This window comes from Eucalyptus grandis, chromosome 1 (genome assembly GCF_016545825.1).
Source record: "Eucalyptus grandis isolate ANBG69807.140 chromosome 1, ASM1654582v1, whole genome shotgun sequence".
Taxonomy (NCBI): domain Eukaryota; kingdom Viridiplantae; phylum Streptophyta; class Magnoliopsida; order Myrtales; family Myrtaceae; genus Eucalyptus; species Eucalyptus grandis.
This window is the reverse complement of record NC_052612.1, coordinates 30,885,789-30,906,445: the sequence shown is the minus strand read 5'-3', so window position 1 is coordinate 30,906,445 and position 20,657 is coordinate 30,885,789.

The window sequence follows — 20,657 nt, the reverse complement described above, 5'->3', positions numbered from 1 at the left end:
TGTTGCTGCTTCCAGCCAAAGGGTCACGTTCTGTTCCATGATTATGCCACTGGTGATCTTGCTCAGGTTGTTCAACCAAAAAAAAAAATCTTGCTCCGGTTGCTCATTCAGTATGGCATTTTATTGTCTAGAAAAGAAATCTGCCGACAATTTTTTTAGTGCGGCCTCACGCTTCTTTACTAAAACTTACACAGTTTCCTGTGTCTACCTGTTTTGCTGACAGGAAAGGTTCGCTTGCAAGGATCAAATGATTAGCGAGAACTTTTATGTCAGGGGTGATGGCATTGTCACTTCCTGCGATCTGTTTGTGGATGCTATCTTTTCTTTTTCCTCTTAATGAGTCAATCTTGACGCTCTGTTCTTTGCTTCTTTTTCTTTTTCCTTTTTCAAAGCAGCGTGCATTCTATTCTTTAATGAGTTCTTCAAGTCTATCTGAGGCCAACAGACAAGTTGAGAATCGATCTAGAGAGTTGGTAATAAATCGGTATGTTTTTCACTTTCAAAGTTGATTTCAGAAGTGTCCTGTTGCTTTTGTTGGTATGATTGTCGTCTTGTTGCAATTCATTTCAGATGATGGATCCAAGCTGTATTTTACCCTTCAGATGCTGAAAACTTTTCTGGCAGCAATCCAGGCAGTACTGAAGTTGACTTCCCAGTCAAGAAAATACTGAATCCAACATGTCATTGGATGCTTCAAAGGAGCCTGTTGAGCATATTGAGGTTGATATATCTGAAGGGGTTGCAGCTGAGATGTTTGTAATTTCATCTTCTGCTGAAAGGAGGTAAAGGTTTCTCTTATTAGTAATGCTGTCTATATTTGCATATTATGGATCAAGAAATGAGGTATTCTGCCTCTTCTCATTGTATATGCTTTCAAGTTATCAATGGATTTTCACCTTTTAAATAATTTATTTGCTGACTGAGGTCTCCATGTCCGTCTTAACGGGGAAAACTTTAGCATTAGAGTATTGTCCAAAGAATCTCAACACACACGCAAGGCAACTGGGTTAATGCTTTGGGAATCAGCTCAATTGATGGCCACCGTCCAAGCTAGAAAACCAAACATTGTTTCAGGAAAAAAGTTTTGGAGTTATAGGCTGTGGTTGTAAATGCATCTCCTCGATGGTGGCTATTAGATCTGCTGACCTCGTGGTAGCAACTGATGTAGATACAAAGCCCTCAACCTGTTGATGCAAAAACGTCACTTCAAATGTCGCTCTACCTTTCCTTATTTAATCGATTGTTAAGAGCCTAGAGTGGGGAGATAGGGGCCATAAAGAAGCAATTAAAAAAAAAAGAAAAAGTGAACGATGAAGGTTTCAACATCATCATAGGCACCGATGTCTCATATATTCCTGAAGCAATTTTGCCTCTTTTTTTGGCACTTTTTTTCTCTGCCACGTTTCAGTGCCGCTGCTTCCCAGAATGGTTTTAGGCTAGTAGAGAGGTGCCCTGAGGGAATTTCAGGTGAGTCATCTCGGGGAGTTGTCGGCTCTTGATTTGCTGAAGTGTCATTGACAATTATAGTTTTAGTATGGCATTGAGCACCATGTAGTTTGAGATTGAGTGATAATGATTCTCAGGGTTCGTATTCTGTTCTCTTGTGGTCTCGACCAGATGTTTGTTAAACCTCGTCCCTAGTTTGAGGTATCTGCCTTCTTTAATTGAGTTTTATGGTTGTTGGACTGATACATGGTTTTACCACACGGAACAAGAACTGAGGAAATTTCTTGTAGTTAGGGGAATCATCTTTGGCTTCAAGAGCAAAATGATTCAGTTGCATTGATTTGTGTTGCAGGATTTCCTATATCTATGTATATAGACCGTGATTAGCTTGGTAGAGTTGGGAACTTTGTTCATGACACTTTTTTCATTAATTGGTGATGTGCTGTTATAAGATGCCTACATTTAGAACATATGTTGTTTAGTGCTTGAGGGAATGCATCGTAGGTTTCTCTTTAATTTGCCTTTTCCTGTGGATTTTGGATTTGATTTGAGCTCAGGCTTTGCAAATGCCTCATTTTGGAAAAGAGCCATAAATAAATACAAAGAAATTCTGATAAATACATTTCAAACCAAATACAAAGAAGTTATGATAAACAAACACTTCTAAACAAGAATAAGGAGAAGCAGATCAAAAGCTCTTGACAAAGTGAAAAGAGAAGGCATTTATACTAGTTAAACACTCGTGTTTTGTGAGGGCTCTGACCCTAGCTGACATAATTGATAGATAGATTCATTCCATGAAAGCAATTCGATCGTAAACCGATGCTAGAGCGTCTAGGACTTGCACTACGTCTGTCACCAATTTAAAGTAATGAAGACCCCAAAGAACATAACATCAAAATCCAATTAAATTAACTTGTTCTTTAGATGTTTCAGCACTGTCTAGGCGAAATGTTTAATGAATTTATTGCTGCACTAGACTTTGAACAAGGATGAATCCGTCTACAATCGAAATAAACTGTTTTGGTACGGACAATCAAATTAATTGGTAGAACTTGAAAGAGAACTGGGTTCATTCTTCAGTGCAAAAACACTAACTTTTGCACTTGCCAAATTGTACAAGAAGCTTCTTCAAACAATCCAAACATCTATCCGAACATCTGAAAGCCCTCAGTTTCATTTTTTTTCTTTTGTCCAGCATGTCACCATAAGACTTTATTTAACTGTTTGGGTTCATCTTTCTAAAGATCATCAATCTCCACCACTTGTCAATTCCCAAACGATTATGAGAATAAGCCTTCTGTACCTAAAAGTAAAGCACAGCCCTAAATTATAAAGATTTTGTTAAAAAAAGCGTTGCACTTGTTGAACATGCTAAGTGTGAATCGATGGTTTCCTCGTTAAGCGAGTTTAATAAAAGCACCTCATGCAGTCGTTTAACAATATTCATTAAAAAAGACAATAAATGAACACAAACCCAGTAAAAAAAGGAAAAAAAGGAAAATTAGGATGATAGAGTTTGTGGCAGCCAGTCTGAACAACCTCCTACAGATGGAACGAGATGGTGATGCGGTATGTAACACTTGTTAGTAACAGCCTGTACACTCCCAGAAGAGGTATCAGCAGTGAAAAGACACAAGTACAGAAGCAGAAGAAGTTTATGATGGCCCTTTCACTCCCCATCACATGTTAACAACTTCTGACTCTCTCTCTCTCTCTCTCTCTCTCTCTCTCTCTCTCTCTCTCTCCCTCTCTCCCCAACTTAATTTCTTTTTGTATATGATTATGCAATTAATAGGAAACAGGTAGACAAAGATTTTCATCTCAGGGAAAAAATAACATTCTAGGGAAGGGAAAATGAAAGGCACACACCGAGAAACATAGACAAACAGACATAATGTTAGGGCTTACCCTGAAGAACACCCCATCTGACCAAGACTGAGGTCCCTAGGATTTGGGTATTGTACAATATAATATTTTATTCTCCAGTCAAGATCTTCGCTGATCAACTTGGTGCAAGAAAACTATTGCCAATCAAAGGACTATTGCAAGTAGGAGTATGAGTCATAAAGGCCTGAAAGCTTTGTTGTATCTTGTTGAATTTGAATTATTTTGTTGAATATAGAGAGTCGGACATCTTTAAGCATCTATTTTCTCGGGAGATCTGTGAAATAAAAGTCCGACTTCCTAATCCTAAAAGACAACCATGAAGATTAAAGAAACGCAGACACGAGCAAGCCAGAGAGAGAGAGAGAGAGAGAGAGAGAGAGAGAGAGAGAGAGAGAGAGAGGTGGGGTGATGATAGAGGGTGAGCACACAGAGCTTCAAGCATGACCATGCAAGAAAACACCATGTGTGCTCACTCTCTTCTGTCACCTCCCTTACCTTTTAAAGGTTCAAGGGGAACAAACGCAAGAACCATTCAACCATTGATTGATTGCTCCCTTCCTCACTTGCAAAACATAAAACTAAAAACCCTAATTTTGACACTGCACTCTCAAACTGAAAGCCCTTTTACTGTTCCATTAGCGTAGAACAATTAAGAGACTTTGGCTTTGCTGATGAGATGAAGAAGCTGTACCTATGGGGCTTTATATAGATGGGGGAAAGGCGGGGAGGGAATAAATGTGGGTTCCTCATCCCATTCTCTTCTTATTCTTTTCTTATTATCATCATTCATTCATTCATGAGAGAGAGAGAGAGAGAGAGAGAGAGAGAGAGAGAGAGAGAGAGAGAGAGAGAGAGAGAGAGAGAAGAAGTCTTCATCTTTTTCTGAATCTGACCACTTTTCCAGATATATCAAACCAGACTCATTTACTCAGTTACCGTTTACCAATGCATCTTGTGATTCTAAATCTTATCTGCTCTCTTTTCAAACCTTGCTACTGACATCTCACACTCTCTCTCTCTCTCTCTCTCTCTCTCTCTCAAAATTTGGAACACTGACTCCGACAGTGTCCTTGCCTTTGATGGTCTGCCTTCTTTCATTCTATATTACATAATCAGTTCCACATGTATATCTTTGAATAATTATCTTACCAATCCTGATAAAATTAAAGGTGAAGAAAACTGAAGATTCATTCTGGTGAGGAGCGATCTATAGAACATAAATTTTAGATTCTTTTATCATATTATAGTTTAGAATTTGGATGGATGCAAACTTATATTCTCTACCATCTCAATTTGTGTTACTTTTAAAAGGAAGAATGATTAGTGTGTATGATGATTTTTAGAGACAACAAGCAAAAAATGTATCGAGATTCTATGCATTTGGCATGAATTGAAGCATAATAGAAGATAGAAAATCTACATACACGTGACCATTCATTTAGCCAAATAAATTAGTCATTAAGTAATTATCACTGCACTTGTAGGATCAAGAGAAGACTATGGTCATGCATCATTTGTGTTGAGTAGGTCACTCTCAATTGGAGAGGCCAATGCAATTATGTATACTGTAATAGAATATGTATGGTAGTGAGTGTGTAAAAAAGAATAAAAAGGAAAAAAAATCAAAAGAGATTGGGAGATAAATCAACGTGATCTTTCACATCTAGAAAATCAAGGAGATTGTGAAAGAAATCAAAGTGATCCTCATATCTACACAATCACAAGAAATTAGAAGATAAATTTACGTCATTTTCATATCATACAATTCCCGTGATTTTTTTTCCTTCACCTTAGACGTTTTTCACGTTAAAATTCTGGTGTTATTTATTATTCATCTGCTTTCATTCAATATTTTATCTTATTAAATTTTCATATAGAAATAGTAGTGGGAAAATTATCTGGGCATCTACACATATATTCTTTTCTTTTTCCCAACAATTTGTTGTCTACCCATCACAATAAACACAGACCTAAGGCCATAGCATATGCAGCAAGGCCGTGCATAATCTTGTATACTAGTCCTTGCAAAGAGTCTCTCTTTTTTTTTTTTCTTTTTTTTTTTTTCAGTAGCATGACCCATAGTTAGGCTAACACAAATGGTCTAGCATGAATTCAAACTTCAGGTGCAACTTTTTTTTGTAATTATAGAGTGCTCAAAACAAATGATTTTTTTTTAACTTAGATTATTCACATCTTTCCTTTCTTCGTTTCCTCTTAAAAGCATTTCTTCGAGACCTTACACATGTCCCACATCAAACAGGTGAATGTCCGCCGCTCACAAGTGTGACCATCTTCAAGAATATTGTACAATTAATCTTTTGGCTATAGAGGCATTAAGACCATGATCAATACTCGCCCTGTCTTTGCTCTTTCTTTTTTGCTAACTATAACAAAGAGAAAGAGCAGCCCATGCAGAAAAAATGAAAGATTCGAAAACCAAGAATACAAGTCTAGACTATTTAGAAACTTAACTTATATACATTAATTCATATAAGCCATTCCTGGGTGATCCCAGGCTCGGAATCAAAGGAGAAGGCAAGGGTTGCATTAGGTAGTCAATGACCGATACTCCTTTTTCAACCATCTAAACTCTATGAACGTTATGACATAAATCACTCAATCCATAGCTAGTAGGTTCACCTTAATATAATTCTTCTAGAAGTTTAAGTTTTTGAATTTATCGATACTAATCTCACAAAAATTTGCAACTTATCAATCAAGAGTTCTAAATTCAAATCTTTTCAAGTCCTATCCATCTCCCATATTTTTTTTTTATTTCCACACTTCAGTCATAAACTTTTAAACTAGTGATCTAGTAAAATCTCTCATATAGGACATTGCAAAACCATGTTTGTGTAGGTCGATCGCAACTAAGAAGTGTTTATGATCTCGATGGGCTGAGGGGGTTAGCAAAGTGGCCCTGCCGCCTACTTTAAAAAAAATCATAAATATTAGTTAATCTTTTCAAGATGTATATACTTAAATATTTAGCTAAAAGTTTTTGGTCTCACCTTGTTTTCGGTGGTTGGTTGCATTTGCTTTAGTTATTTTAAATTTGACTTGTGTGACAATTGTAGTTAGAGTTAGAGGGGGAAATTTCAGGGATTTAAGCCACGTAGAGTTCCTTATAAAATTGCGTATGGTACCCCAAAGATAATATTTACCTATTTTGTTCTACTATAAGATTTCGAACTTTATTTATAGTTAGTCTATGAAAATTGTCTATGATACTGAAAATATATCGAATGACCTTGCATGTAATCTATGCTCTTGATGTTTCAACCTCTAATATGTTCATATTTGTGGGATCAAATCCCTCAAATGACCGGCCACATCTATGTAATTAAAGAAATTGTAATTTTAAGCTGCTTAGTTGATTCCATGGTGTATATAGAGGTCATGCCCATTATGAAGTGATTATATTCACCGTGTTAAATATTAAATAAAGAGCACTGTGGTACTCGTGAGCTTTTCTTCTGCTGAATTATTATGGGGATATATCATCCAGAACTTTAGAGTATCTAATTAAAATTCTTCCCATTCTTTTGATAACTTAAAATTTTGATTTTTTTTTATCTGACTGAAAATCTTCATTGTCCAACCTATCTTCCATTTATTAACCTCATCCTATGCTAAGGGTGTCCCGGAGAACATGCATGCAAACCCTACGAACCAGCATAATGGTAAGTTCTAGAATAAGCCTTAAAGCTAGCACATTTGATTTTAGAATCTAAAATTTCAAAATATGTGAGTAAACGATCAAAATATATGTGATGCTGAGCTTATATTAACCCTGTATTATGTGCAGGATACTTAGTTGAAAAGTAAATGGTACCTCTTTGTAATATTGATGACGAAAATATATAATTACTTTTTTATCTGAGATTATTTTTCTCTTATTAGTATTTTCGCATCCGAAAAAACCCTAACTAATTAGCGAACTTTAACCCCATCCGAAAAAAGAAAGTCTCCAAACCCAACACCCCGCGCCCCCAACCCCTCCCCCTCTTTCTTTCCCGAGGGCTATGTCCAATGGCGGCACCGCTTTATAAGAGGGTAGCAATCAAACAGTAAGTATTCGATCATTAGTATAATATTCTAAGTATTAATCAATTGACCCCACTAATCTCAAAGTTTTGGCTCAAATTTGCAAAAGTCTTACCATAAATATTCTAAGCATGGACTAATTCGAAAACCCAAGAAATTCTATGTTATGACGATTGTTACTAGGGTAAGCATGTTGAACCGTCCAAATCAGGAATTGCCTAGACCGGACCAAATTGTTAACAGGGGGATCAGTCAGTTCCGATTCCATAAGATGGAACCAATGATTTTCGGTCTATTTCCTGATTCCCTAGGGGGCAAGGGCGGGGGAAAGGAGAGAACCGAACCAGACTGACTCTTTTTTGAAAAAAAAAATGTTTTTTAATTTCTTGAAAATAGTAGCAAAGCCGTAAAATAGTAAAAACTCTAGTATTTTTTAAATTTTTTAAATTTTTTTGGCTAAGTGATAGGCTTCACGAAACCAGTCCGGACCGAATAGAGAACCAATCATCCCTCCTTGGTACATTTTTAAACAACAAAATTGACCTCACTAAATGTAACAATGAGAAAGTCAAACTTTAAAGGAAGTCGATATAATCACTTTCACGAAAATAAACTTAGTCAAAGTTGAAATTGTAGTTCTCAAGTTTTCGTCCTCGCATGACAGTGATTTTCACTATATTTGAAGGATATTTTTAAGTTAATTTTTATTAAAGAGTGTCTCAAGGCACTTTTTTTGCAATCACACATAATATATATTACATATCTCATGGTATGTGTAATTGATGAAGTAAAAATTCAAACGTTTGTTTTTATGTGTATTTACCTGAAGTCAATCGATAACAAATAACAAGACCCTTTTTTGTAATTAGCTGTTGGGCGAATTATGTCAATGATGTTATTGCCTATTGGGCGATCAAATTCAATCACATGCAAGAGTTATGACCTAAATGGTTTTGCAAGTTTTGCGAACCGACACTTATCTTGCTTGAAATTGGACTAGGTCTCCAAGTCTCGGCCATCCACTTACGGGCATGCATGGTTGAATTTTTATACTAGCAGTTGGCAGTTACATATAATGCCTATGCGAGTGGCTACAAAAATATACTTCATGTATAAGGAAGCTATCTATTTCCAAAAGTAACTTCTCGTTGATGAACCAAAATTTGTTCTGCTCTCGTCATATGTTCACACGGATTTTCTTAACGCCGTATTATCCACGTCTCTAATATAGTTTTTTAACATTCATGTAACTCCATTTATGTGCATGTAAAGTTACACAACTTTAAATCGCTAAAATTTAGATAGAATGCATAATAGATAAAAGATCTTTGATTTCACCCACAAAGCACTTTTTTCTACCAAATTATTCCCTCTTCCATTTAATGAGCTCGTGGCAAATATTTTCAAACAAAGACCTGTTTTACAGGTTTTAAAGTAATGTCAAAATGAATAATATCACTTATTAAATATATAACAACTCTTCGCAGTATAATTTCAGAACAACTATAGTTCAGGCACACCTATAACCAACGGGCTCAACAGATTAAACAAATGCACGGCTTAATGTTATCTTGTTAAAGATTATAAAATTAATATCCGTTTATTTTACAATGAAAGAAATTCAGATTAGCTCAGGATGAGTATTGACAGTTGATTATCAATCGGTGGCATCAATTCAATAGGGTGCAGATTATCATCTCTTTTTCTTCAAATTTTAAAAGTATGACCTCTACTTACTAATCAATCATGACAAATTTTATATCAAACTTAAAAGTTCTCTATGAGTGATCTTCGGAATGATTTAAGTATGAATCAAAGTAATTCGATAATCTCATATGGCTTCATCAAGGACTGTTTCTGCTTTGAAGGCGGTAACAGCTAATGCAACTCAGCAGCATTGCCGAGAAACAATTGCATTGATTCTTGATGCAAAGTATACACGTATTTGGCAAAAAAGTTTATTGAAATTGTGTTACCGCATTTATACAATTGGATTCTCGATTTGGTATTCGTGAATTTATGATTTAAATTCACGATTCAGTATCTCGATTTGCCAATTATAGTTAGAGTTAGAGAGGGAAACTCCAGAGCTATACTCCACTTTGTTCCCAAGTGAAATTGTGTATGATACCCCAAAAGATAATACTAATCTATTATTTCAGTATAAGACTTGGAACTTTTTTTATACTTAGTCCAAGACAATGGTCTATGATAGATACCGAAAATATGTTGAATGACCTTGCAAGTAATCCATGCTGTAGATGTTTCAATCTCTAATAAGCTCATATTTGTGAACACGTAAAATCATATGTAATTAGAGAAATCAGAATTTGAGAGCCAATCGATTGATTCCAACGAACAAAATTTTAGTGTTCCAACATCAAAACAGTGCCAATCCTTCACTAATGGAAATTCTTGAGGACTGATGCCTTTATTTCGTGCAAAATTGAAATATGCTTGCTCGTAAGATTTACAAAAGTGAATTAACGCGAGAAGTTTTTATTATTGATAAATATGATTAAGAATAATCTGTTCTTGAAAAATAGTATATTTTTCAGCGACGTTGTTCCTCGGTTTTGTCAAATAAAGTTCATCAATTTTCTTAGTTATACATGTTGATGAAAATAAGTTAACCGGGCAATCACTTATAAGCAATACAAAAGTACAGCAATATCATGAAGAGAGAAGCCATCTTTCACGAAAAAATCATCATATAATCATGTTTTATTTCATAATAGGGACATAAGTATGAATCAAAGTAAGTAGATATTCTCATTTGACTTCATCAGGGAGTGTTTACACTTCGAATGGATACTTTGTTTAAGAAATTTGGTGAACATATGGCTTTTCTTTTCATGTCTCATAATTGATATATATATATGTTCTTATGCAACTTCCTTCTCATTAAACCTGATCAAGGTGCTAGAAATTCTATTGTCTTGAATAGTCTTAGAGTTGACCTTTAGCATTGGAGAACGCATCTTAAATAAATATTGTAGTTCCCTTTCGCCTAAAAATGTGGAGGCTAAGCTATGCACCAAAGATTGGTTATTTAAAGTTTGTCTGAGGAAGATCTCGACGACCAGTTTCTCATTGTCAACTTATAAGCCGTGACATTCTCCTTCACCTAATCGGGTGACACCCTCGTCACATCTTCAGCATGGACTCGATCCATGTGAATTCGGGTGGAGACAAGCATTTTATCGAAAATGCGTTGGACTTAAAATGTAGGATAATTCATTATTTGCCAAAAGCTAAGCTGCTTGTAAGATCGACCTAATTTTTTTTTTTTTTTTTTTTTTGTAGATGCCATAGACATTGTTGGAAAATTGTCAAGTGGTCGACTTAGCAATATATAAATAGTGCGACTTCTCGAGGAATTTACATTAATTTTTTTTTCATCAATTACTATCACTTTTGGAAAAATATTTCAAAATTTACTAAATCAAGTGGATTCAATTAATGAATAAGTGATAAGGCACGTCGCTATTTTCTTCTTAATTTTCTGTTTTCTATTATAGCACGTACTAAATTTTAATTTTCTTTTTAATTCCACCGTAAAATTACTTTAGGAATATGCCTATGCGGAATGACATGTACTGATTTTGAGTAGTAATGTATGTAGCTTCTAGCTTTTTGGGAAATCGAACTGGACATTGAAGAAGAGGTGCTGGAGTGAACCGAATCTTGTCATTAAAGAAAGAATGTGCAAAAATTGCTCAACCAACTGAACCGCAAAATTTTTCGTTTGTTCTGGTAATAATATATTCAGACAATTTTTTTACAGCTTGAAAACATTGGTGGCTTATTGACGATTATTTGTGAATTTTTTTTATGAGTATAAATTCGCCTGTTTGTTTATAACGGGACAATTATAACAAGGGTCCTAAAACTTGTCACCATAATATACTTTGATTTTTGCATTTAAGTCCTATAAGCTCATCGCCATTATCCACTTTACCCCTTTTCTCGACTCTGTTTAGTTTGAATGGATCTGAATGCACATGGCCTCCGTTATTACTCACCATGTAGCACTAAAAAAGTATATAAAAAAAAAAAAAAAGGCAGTGCGGCATTTTTCGTTCAATTAAAAACGACATAATTAACAGAAGGATTCAAATGTATCAAAGTGGCTAATTGATTATATATATATAAAGAGTAAAGTGATTTGAGTGTGAACACAACGTCGACGATACGGCTTTATCGAGTGAATTGTTTGCTTTTTCAGTGTTTTGGGGGGGAGGGGGAGGAATATCTGCATAATTAATTAGTTAATTATAGTTTGGTTAGAATGTATAAACAGTTTTCATATAAAAATACCATTTAAAACGCTGCAAATGGGATTTGTTGCTTTAAAAATAATAGTGAATACACTTTATTATCTTATATTTGTGTCAATTCAATATATACAGTCAATTTTGACTTGCCAACAATGACATGGATAATTTTTTAATAATATTTTATTTTTTCGAATTTTTTTTTTATTTTTCTCTCTTTTCTTTTCCTCCTTCATTCTTCCTTCTTCCTCTGCTCGCTGATCTCACCAACCAATGGCAAGGCTCAGCCCCATCAGCCATTGGTGAGGGCAAGCCTCATTCGGTGACGGCGAGGCCACCTTGCCATGGTTAGGCAAGGCCAAGCCTCGCCAAATCTAGCAAGGCCTCACCTAAGGATGGCAAGGCTAGCCTCGCCATGGTGAAGCGAGGCTTGCCCTTGCCAATGGCCGATAGGGGTGAGCCTTGCCATTGGCCAACGAGGCTAACCTCGTCAGCTCTCACCTTTGGCCGGCAAGCTAGAGGAAGAAGGAAGGGAAAAAAAAAAAAAGGAAAAAATATAAAAATATAAATATTTGAAAAAAATATTAAAAAAATATTAAAAATTGTCCACGTCAGTATCGCTAAAAGATGGGCATCAACCGATGTCTACGTCGGTGTCGACTAGCTAATATTGACCAAAAGGACTAAATTGGCATAAATGCTAAAGATTTAAGACTAAATTGGTAAAAAAATAAGTTTAAGACTTAATTGGCACAATCGTAATATATTTAAGACTTTTTTGGTAATTCTCCACAAGATATTTTCATCATCAATGGATATATCAGTTGATCTAAGTTAATATAGTCATTATTCGGTTTTTTCACATAAAGTTCATGAGTTACATTAGTTATAAATTGCCAAAAAAATTAAGTTAAATTATGCAACTATTTCTATTGCGAACCAAAAGTACAATATAATCATAAAGAGACGAGCAATATTACATGGGTGCATTTGTTTCATATAAATATGTGCTTTCGAAAATATTTTTCAACAAATAATCTTTTGTATTGCTTACAAAAATAAATGGATATAAATTTTTTTCATTATCTACGAAAATAGTTAGGCATGACTACTTTTGCTATGTAGGCAGGTACATCTAATAACAAAGGTGTCCATAACTCTCTAGATCTGGGGAAGAGATATTGAAAATCTCAAACCGAGAATCGCCTGGACCGGACCAAATCGTTAACAGGGGATTAGTCTGGGTCTTGATTCCATAATATGGAACCAATGATTTTCGGTATGTTACTTGATTACCCAAGGGGTGGGGGCGGGGGCGAGGACGGGGAAAGTAGAGAACCAGACTGGATTGACTTTTTTTTTTTATTTCATATATTTTTTAAATTTCTTGAAAATAGTAGCAAAATCCTAAAATAGTAAAAACTCTAGTATTTTTTAAATTTTTAAATAATATTTTTAAAATTTTTAATTTTAATTTTTTTTTTTTTTTGCTAAGTGATAGGCTTCACGGAACCGGTCCGGACCGGATAGGGAACCAATCATCCCTACTCAGTACATTTTTAAACAACAAAATTGACCTCACTAAAAGTAACAATGAGAAAGTCAAACTTTAAAGGAAGTCGATGTAATCACTTTCACGAAAATAAACTTAATGAAAGTTGAAATTTTAGTTCTCAAGTTTTTGTCCTCACATGACAGTGATTTTCACTATATTTGAAGGATATTTTTAAGTTAATTTTTATTAACGAGTGTCTTGAGGCACTTTTTTTGCAATCACACATATTATATATATATAGATCTATTACATATCTCATGGTATGTGTAATTGATGAAGTAAAAATTCCAACGTTTCTTCTTTTGTGTATTTACCTGAAGTCAGTCGATAACAGATAACAAACCCACAAAATACACGTAATAAAAACAAAGCCCAACCCACGAAGTAAGCCTAGACATAAGAATAAGGGGTATCAATTCAATAGGGTGCAGATTATCATCTCTTTTTCTTCAAATTTTAAAAGTATGACCTCTACTTACTAATCAATCATGGCAAATTTTATACCAAACTTAAAAGTTCTCTATGAGTGATCTTCGGAATGTTTTAAGTATGAATCAAAGTAATTAGATAATCTCATATGGCTTCATCAAGGACTGTTTATGCTTTGAAGGCGGTAACAGCTAATGCAACTCAGCAGCTTTGCCAAGAAACAATTGCATTGATTCTTGATGCAAAGTATACACGTATTTGGCAAAAAAGTTTATTGAAATTATGTTATCGCATTTATACAATTGGATTCTCAATTTGGTATTCGTGAATTTATGATTTAAATTCATGATTCAGTATCTCGATTTGCCAATTATAGTTAGAGTTAGAGAGGGAAACTCCAGAGCTATACTCCACTTTATTCCTGAAATGAAATCGTGTATGATACCCCAAAAGATAATACTAATCTATTCTTTCAGTATAAGACTTGGAAGTTTTTTTATACTTAGTCCAAGACAATGGTCTATGATAGATACCGAAAATATGTTGAATGACCTTGCAAGTAATCCATGCTTTAGATGTTTCAATCTCTAATAAGCTCATATTTGTGAACACGTAAAATCATATGTAATTAGAGAAATCAGAATTTGTGATCCAATCGATTGATTCCAACGAACAAAATTTTAGTGTTCCAACATCAAAACAGTGCCAATCCTTCACTAATGGAAATTCTTGAGGACTGATGCCTTTATTTCGTGCAAAATTGAAATATGCTTGCTCGTAAGGTTTACAAAAGTGAATTAACGCGAGAAGTTTTTATCATCGATAAATATGATTAAGAATAAGCTGTTCTTGAAAATGAGTATATTTTTCAGCGACATTGTTCTTCGGTTTTGTCAAATAAAGTTCATCAATTTTCTTAGTTATACATGCCGAAAAAAATAAGTCAACTGGGCAATCACTTATAAGCAATACAAAAGTACAGCAATATCATGAAGAGAGAAGCCATCTTTCACGAAAAAATCATCATATAATCATGTTTTATTTCATAATAGGGACATAAGTATGAATCAAAGTGAGTAGATATTCTCATTTGACTTCATCAGGGAGTGTTTACACTTCGAAGGCTGCAACCCGGCGGCGTCCCGTCGAAACAATTGCATTCAGTTTCGCTGCAAAGCCCACAGCCTGAGGCGCAGATAACGCGACAATCCTCATTCTTGTTGCACTCACCAGGCACGGCCATTGAAGATGGCAAACTTGCCCATTGCAAAACGAACACGAGCATGAGCACGAGAGCTAACTTGGATGATGATCTCCTCTCCATCACGATCGATCAGACCTGTTGCAGATGTATTATTCACTCGAATGAATCTTTGCGTTGTAAGGTGGTGCATTTTATAGGCGTCATTGAGGGGGAAAACAGTAATTACATTTTATTTTTCACATTTATTCATTTATGGAAATCAAATCTGAGTTAGAACATTTCATCATTTAGGTTTTATCGATGAGGGAACAAATGAGGATTTTGTATATATTTGAACAAAGTACTAGTGAAATTGGCAAAAAAGGTGCACCCAAATTTGGGAAATTTCATTATTTTACTATATTTTTACAATTTGGTTCTCGTGAATTTGTGATCTAAATGTACAATTCGGCATGTTAGAGTTAGAGAGAGAAATTTCAAGGATATAAGCCACTTTGTTCCCTAAAATAAAATAGCGTATGGTACCACAAAGATAATACTTACCTATTTGTTCAGTATAAGATTTCGAATTTTATTCATAGTTAGTCTAAGAAAATTGTCTATGATACTGAAAATATATTGAATGCCTTTGCACGTAATCTATGCTTTGGATATTTCAATCTCTAATAAGTTCATATATCTGGGATCAAATCCCACAAACGCCCGGTACAATCATATGTAAAGAAATTAGAATTTTGAGCTGCTCAATTGATTCCATGATATATATATAGAGGTCCTGCCCACTATGAAGTGATTATTCACCATGTTATATTATTAAATAAAGAGCACTAGAGTACTCGTGAGCCTTTCTTCTTTTGAATTATTGTGGGGATATCATCCGGAACTTTAGAACATCTAATTAAAATTCTTCACATACTATTGATGACTTAAAATCATAATTTATTTATTTTTTTATCTAAATGAAAATCTTGATTGTCCAACCACTCTTCCATTGATTTAAAAGGGTGTCCCGGAGAACATGCAAACCCCGTGAACGAGTGTAATAATAAGTTCTAGAATAAGCTTTAAAGCTTGAACATTAGATTTTGGAATCCAAACAAACTTAGGACAAACAAACTCAATGTTACGAGGATCAGAAAATTCCAGCCTTGGGGTTTTAAGATGCCAACACCTATACATGTGCCCGGGGATATACTCTATCCTATAACAAAGTCTTTAATTTGATTAAATCGAGCAAGACAAAAGACTAAGGGCGTGCATGGAAACGTTCCAAAGAAACGTTTCTGGAACACTTCTGTACGGATTTTGTTCCCGGGAACAAAAAAAGAATAGAAACGCGTTTGGTTGCGTTTCTGTTCTTTTTTTGTTTTTTTGTTTCCGGAACAAAATAAGAACAAAAAAAAGAAACAACAAATTGTTGTTTCTTGTTCCAGAAACAAAAATGAAGAAACGTTTTTCTCTTCTCTCTCTTCTTCTTCTCTTCTTCTTTTCTTTTTCTTTTTTTTCTTTTTTTTTTTCGCCGGTCGCCGGCCTCGGCCATGGCCGGCGACCGGCCGTCGAGGGCCGGCGACGCCCTCGAGGGTCGGCGACCTCGCCGGAGCGTCACCGGCCCCCGGCGAGCCCGAGCGTCGCCGGCACGGGCGAGGCCGAGCCTCGCCCAACCACGGCGAGGCTCGGCCTCGCCCAGGCCACGGCGAGCCTCGCCGTGGCTGGGCGAGGCTGCTGGCCCCGTCGGCCGGTCGCCGGGCCGGGACCGGCCGAAAAAAAAAAAAAAAAAAGAAAGGAAAAAATGAAAAATAAAATAAAAATGTTTAAAAATTAAAAGAAATTAAAAAAAATAATAAAATTTACCAAACGTATTTCTATTCATTTTTTATTCCCGAAACAAACGTTACCAAACGCGTTCTTTTGTTCAAAAATTGTTCTCCGGAACAGAAACACTTTTTTTTGTTTCTGTTCCCTGGAACAAAAAAAGAACAGAAACGTTACCATTCGCACCCTAATAAGACAAGAGTACGGCAAATATGAATTATGGCTTCTGCCATTGCTTCCCCTCTTTCGTCGAGGCCCATTCCGACTGTAAGTTAGTAGTGGCTCCTAAGATGTTTGCTAAACTTTCTATCTCTTACTACGAGGCTAATTCCAAAAAAAAAAAAAAAAAAAAAACACCAATTTCATGTCAAGTGATAAATCTAGCCTGAACTTTTTTTATCTTGTAAAAAAACACCAACTTTAAGTTGAGTAACAAAATTAGCCTAAACTTTTTGATTTCTAGTAAAAAAGTACCAACTTTAAGTCGAATGACAATTCTAGCCCCAACCTTTTTGTATCTTGTAAAAAATCACAAATTTTTACCTTATTCCAAATCTGGTCCCTACCGTTAACTCTCTATCTGAAGTCAACTTTGTTTCAAAAAAGGTTCTAGTCGTGAGGTTGGCAGATTTCATCCATGGTGTCTCTTTAATAGGCGGTGGTCTACAACTTCATATTACGACAAAGTGGCAAAGTCTAACCAAAGAAATTTAATCTGAAGATCTTTTTGACTTTCCAGTAAAGTGTAAGAAACGATGAGTAGCTTTACTGCTATTCTTCAAGCTGTGGCTCAAATAAGAAAACATTTAATAATGTTTTACATCTGGTCAACAAATGCACATGGATTTATTGCTAAGGACAATCAATGAATCTAAGTTAAAGGGAGCCAGATTTGTGATCTAAGTGAGAGTTGGTGATTTTTTTCAAGGCAATAAAAAGTTGGGGCAAATTTGTCACAGAACCTAAAGTTTGTGTTCTTTTATGTGGCAAAAAAAAAATTATGCCATATTTGCCACTCAATCTAAAGTTTGTGCCTTTTTTTTTTAATTAGGAACTTAATGTGAGCGTCTACCCTCTCTACGCCACGCCTTGCAGTAGCCACCTCGGGCTTGGTGCTCTTGAAAGCTCCATAGAGACTATTCCTTGAGAAGACGAATTGTAACTTGAAGCATCCATGTACTCATGTACAATTTAGGAGTATATGTCAGCAAAGTTATTTTTAGGTTGCTTTCAGATAAATTTCATGAGTTTTGTTAGTTATAAGGAACAAAAATTCGCTTGATCTGTGAAGTTATTTCTCTGCGGACCAAAAGTGCAGCAAAATCACAAAGAGAGGAACAATAATTTAGTTAAATATCATCGCGTGATGATATTTTATTTCATGATAAGGACATAAGTATGAAACCAAGTAAGTAAAAGTTCTCATATGGCATCATCAAGGAGTGTTTATTTTTCGAAGGCGCTAACGGCTATTGCAACTCGGCGGCGTCCCGTCGAAGCAATTGCATTCGGTGTTGGTGCAAAGTCCACAGCCTGAGGCGCAAATGGTGCGACAATCCCCGTTACTCTGGCACTCACCAGGCGCGGCCATTGAACATGGCAGACTTGCCCACAGCAAAACGGAGACGAGCATGAGCGCGAGAGCTATCTTGGATGATGAATTCCTCTCCATCAGGTTCAATCGGCTCTATTGCAGACGTAATTTATAACCGAATGAATCTTGTGTGTAGGATGGCGCATTTTATAGGCATCATTGGGAGAGAAAGTAATTAGGTCTCGTTTTTTTATTTTTACTCATATATAGGAACAAATCTGAGATCTTTTCTGCCTTTTTGGTTTTTTTTTTTAAAGAGGAAATGGACGTGAATGTGTGGATTCTTTTATTAATATATTAGCGACCCTACCAAAAATGTTACACAGATAGATTTTGGAAAATGGAATTAGTGCATAATGAGGACATTTTATGAGACAGCTGCTGGATATATTTCCATTGAGTTAGCTTGTGGGGGTCACCTTGCCACGAATCTGACATTTGAGGATATCATACTAATGCAAACAGGTGATATAAAGCAATGTAATAATGACAGGATTAAAGTTCACGTTTTTGGATGATGCTTACTGAAAAAAGAAAAACTAAGAGATTGGATCCCTAACATTAACTTGGGCCTGGTCCAGCCTAAGGACCTTAAACAAAGGCCGTGGTTATCGAAACCCCCGTTCCACATAAATAAAATAGAAGAGTTAACCGCGGGGGGAATTTGTAACCAAATTTCAAAACACCCCCCAGCCTGATCCTAGCTTTGCTGCACTGGCCTCTCGACGACTGCCAGTCCAGTATCTTGGAAATGATGGCAGCTAGTTACAATTGAATCCCTAACATTAACTTGGGCCAATTGAATGGGCTAAAACTACTGAAATGAAAATACGAGGCGTATCATGTTGATTGTTGCTCGACTTCACTTAATCGAAAACTTTGAAATGAATCTAGTGCTTGTGTGTTGAAAAATAACCAACAATCGAGAAAGGAACGCGAACTCAATATTGGGTTGTCGAGGTGAGCTCCTCGACCAATCCCGAGTTCTCAAAGGGAATGTTCACCAATCCATCAAATTTAAGAAATTGAACAACCGAAAAATTAAAGTAACAACATCCATCGAGATGACATTATAATATACATCCATGCATCGCAATTTTCTACAATGGGAGTAGTTTCTCATCAAAGGGAATGGCATCTTGAGCAAGAAATTGGGTTTTTACTCCATCAAATTTAAGAAATTGAACAACCGAAAAATTAAAGTAACAACATATCGAGATGACATTATAATATACATCCATGCATCGCAATTTTCTACAATGGGAGTAGTTTCTCATCAAATTTGTAACAATTTCACTTGGCCAACTGCAATTAACTGGATTAAAGTCAATCAGTTTAGAGTCATTACTCGCATTTAACGCCACAATGTATCCTCGAGTATAGTTTGACCGTGGCCAAACATGAATGATTGGCCCGAATTCCAACACCAACATGATCCGTAGGAAATCCAAGAGACCGATACTGTTCAGGAATATCACCAATAGTTTTAGCTTGCGTCCACGACACACTTAAATTGTAGCACTTGCCTTGCGAAAGATAGGCGCATTTTGTTGCCTGAGTTTTTTTCCTAATCAACGAGATGTCATCATTCGAATACATGCCAAGGGATTGCAAAGTCTCGTATGGAAGCTCATAGGGAAGTGTCAAGATTTTTCATGCCCATCACCACTTAATCTTTCGTGACAATGCTATTTCGGGGTCTTCTTGCCATGCCATACTGATTAACTATAATTGGAGTTCCACGTTCAACCTCTCCTTCGGTGTGTGTCCCATCACCACGTTCAATGCTATTTTGACTATATTGAATCTACGGTACTGTTGACCAAAAAGAAAACCGACTTTAAGGATCTGTTCGTTTCGTGGTAAACAACTTCCGGGAAAACATTTTCAGGAATTTCCAATGTTCGGATGGTGGAAAATAAATGGTAAAAGAAAATGTTTTCTAGTCAATGGAAAATCTCTTCGTAATATTGTAAAAAATGATTTCCTCTTTTGAGAATAGAAAAACAATTTCCATAACTTCTTTCACCTTGTTTCTTTTCACCAATACATTTATGCTTTCTTTTTTATTTTTTGTTTTTTTTAAATCGAGTTTTTAATTTTTTTTTCTTTTCTTTTTTTTCCATTTCATCTTCTTCCTTGGTGGCCGGTCGCCAACCACGGCGGCAACTGGCGACCAGCCGCGAGCCAACTCGAGCCTTGCCCTAGGCTGGCGAGGCTCTGCCTAGCTCGATCTGGCAAAGCCGAGCTCGCCTGTGCCCAGCGAGCTCAAGCCTCGCAAGATCCAGCGAACTAGGTGGGCCTCGGGCCTCGAGCCTCGCCTAAGCTCACCAGAGGTTTGTTGGGCTCTGGCGAGCCACCAGCTCGCCGAATTTGGTGGCGGAACTTGGGCTCCTGATCTAG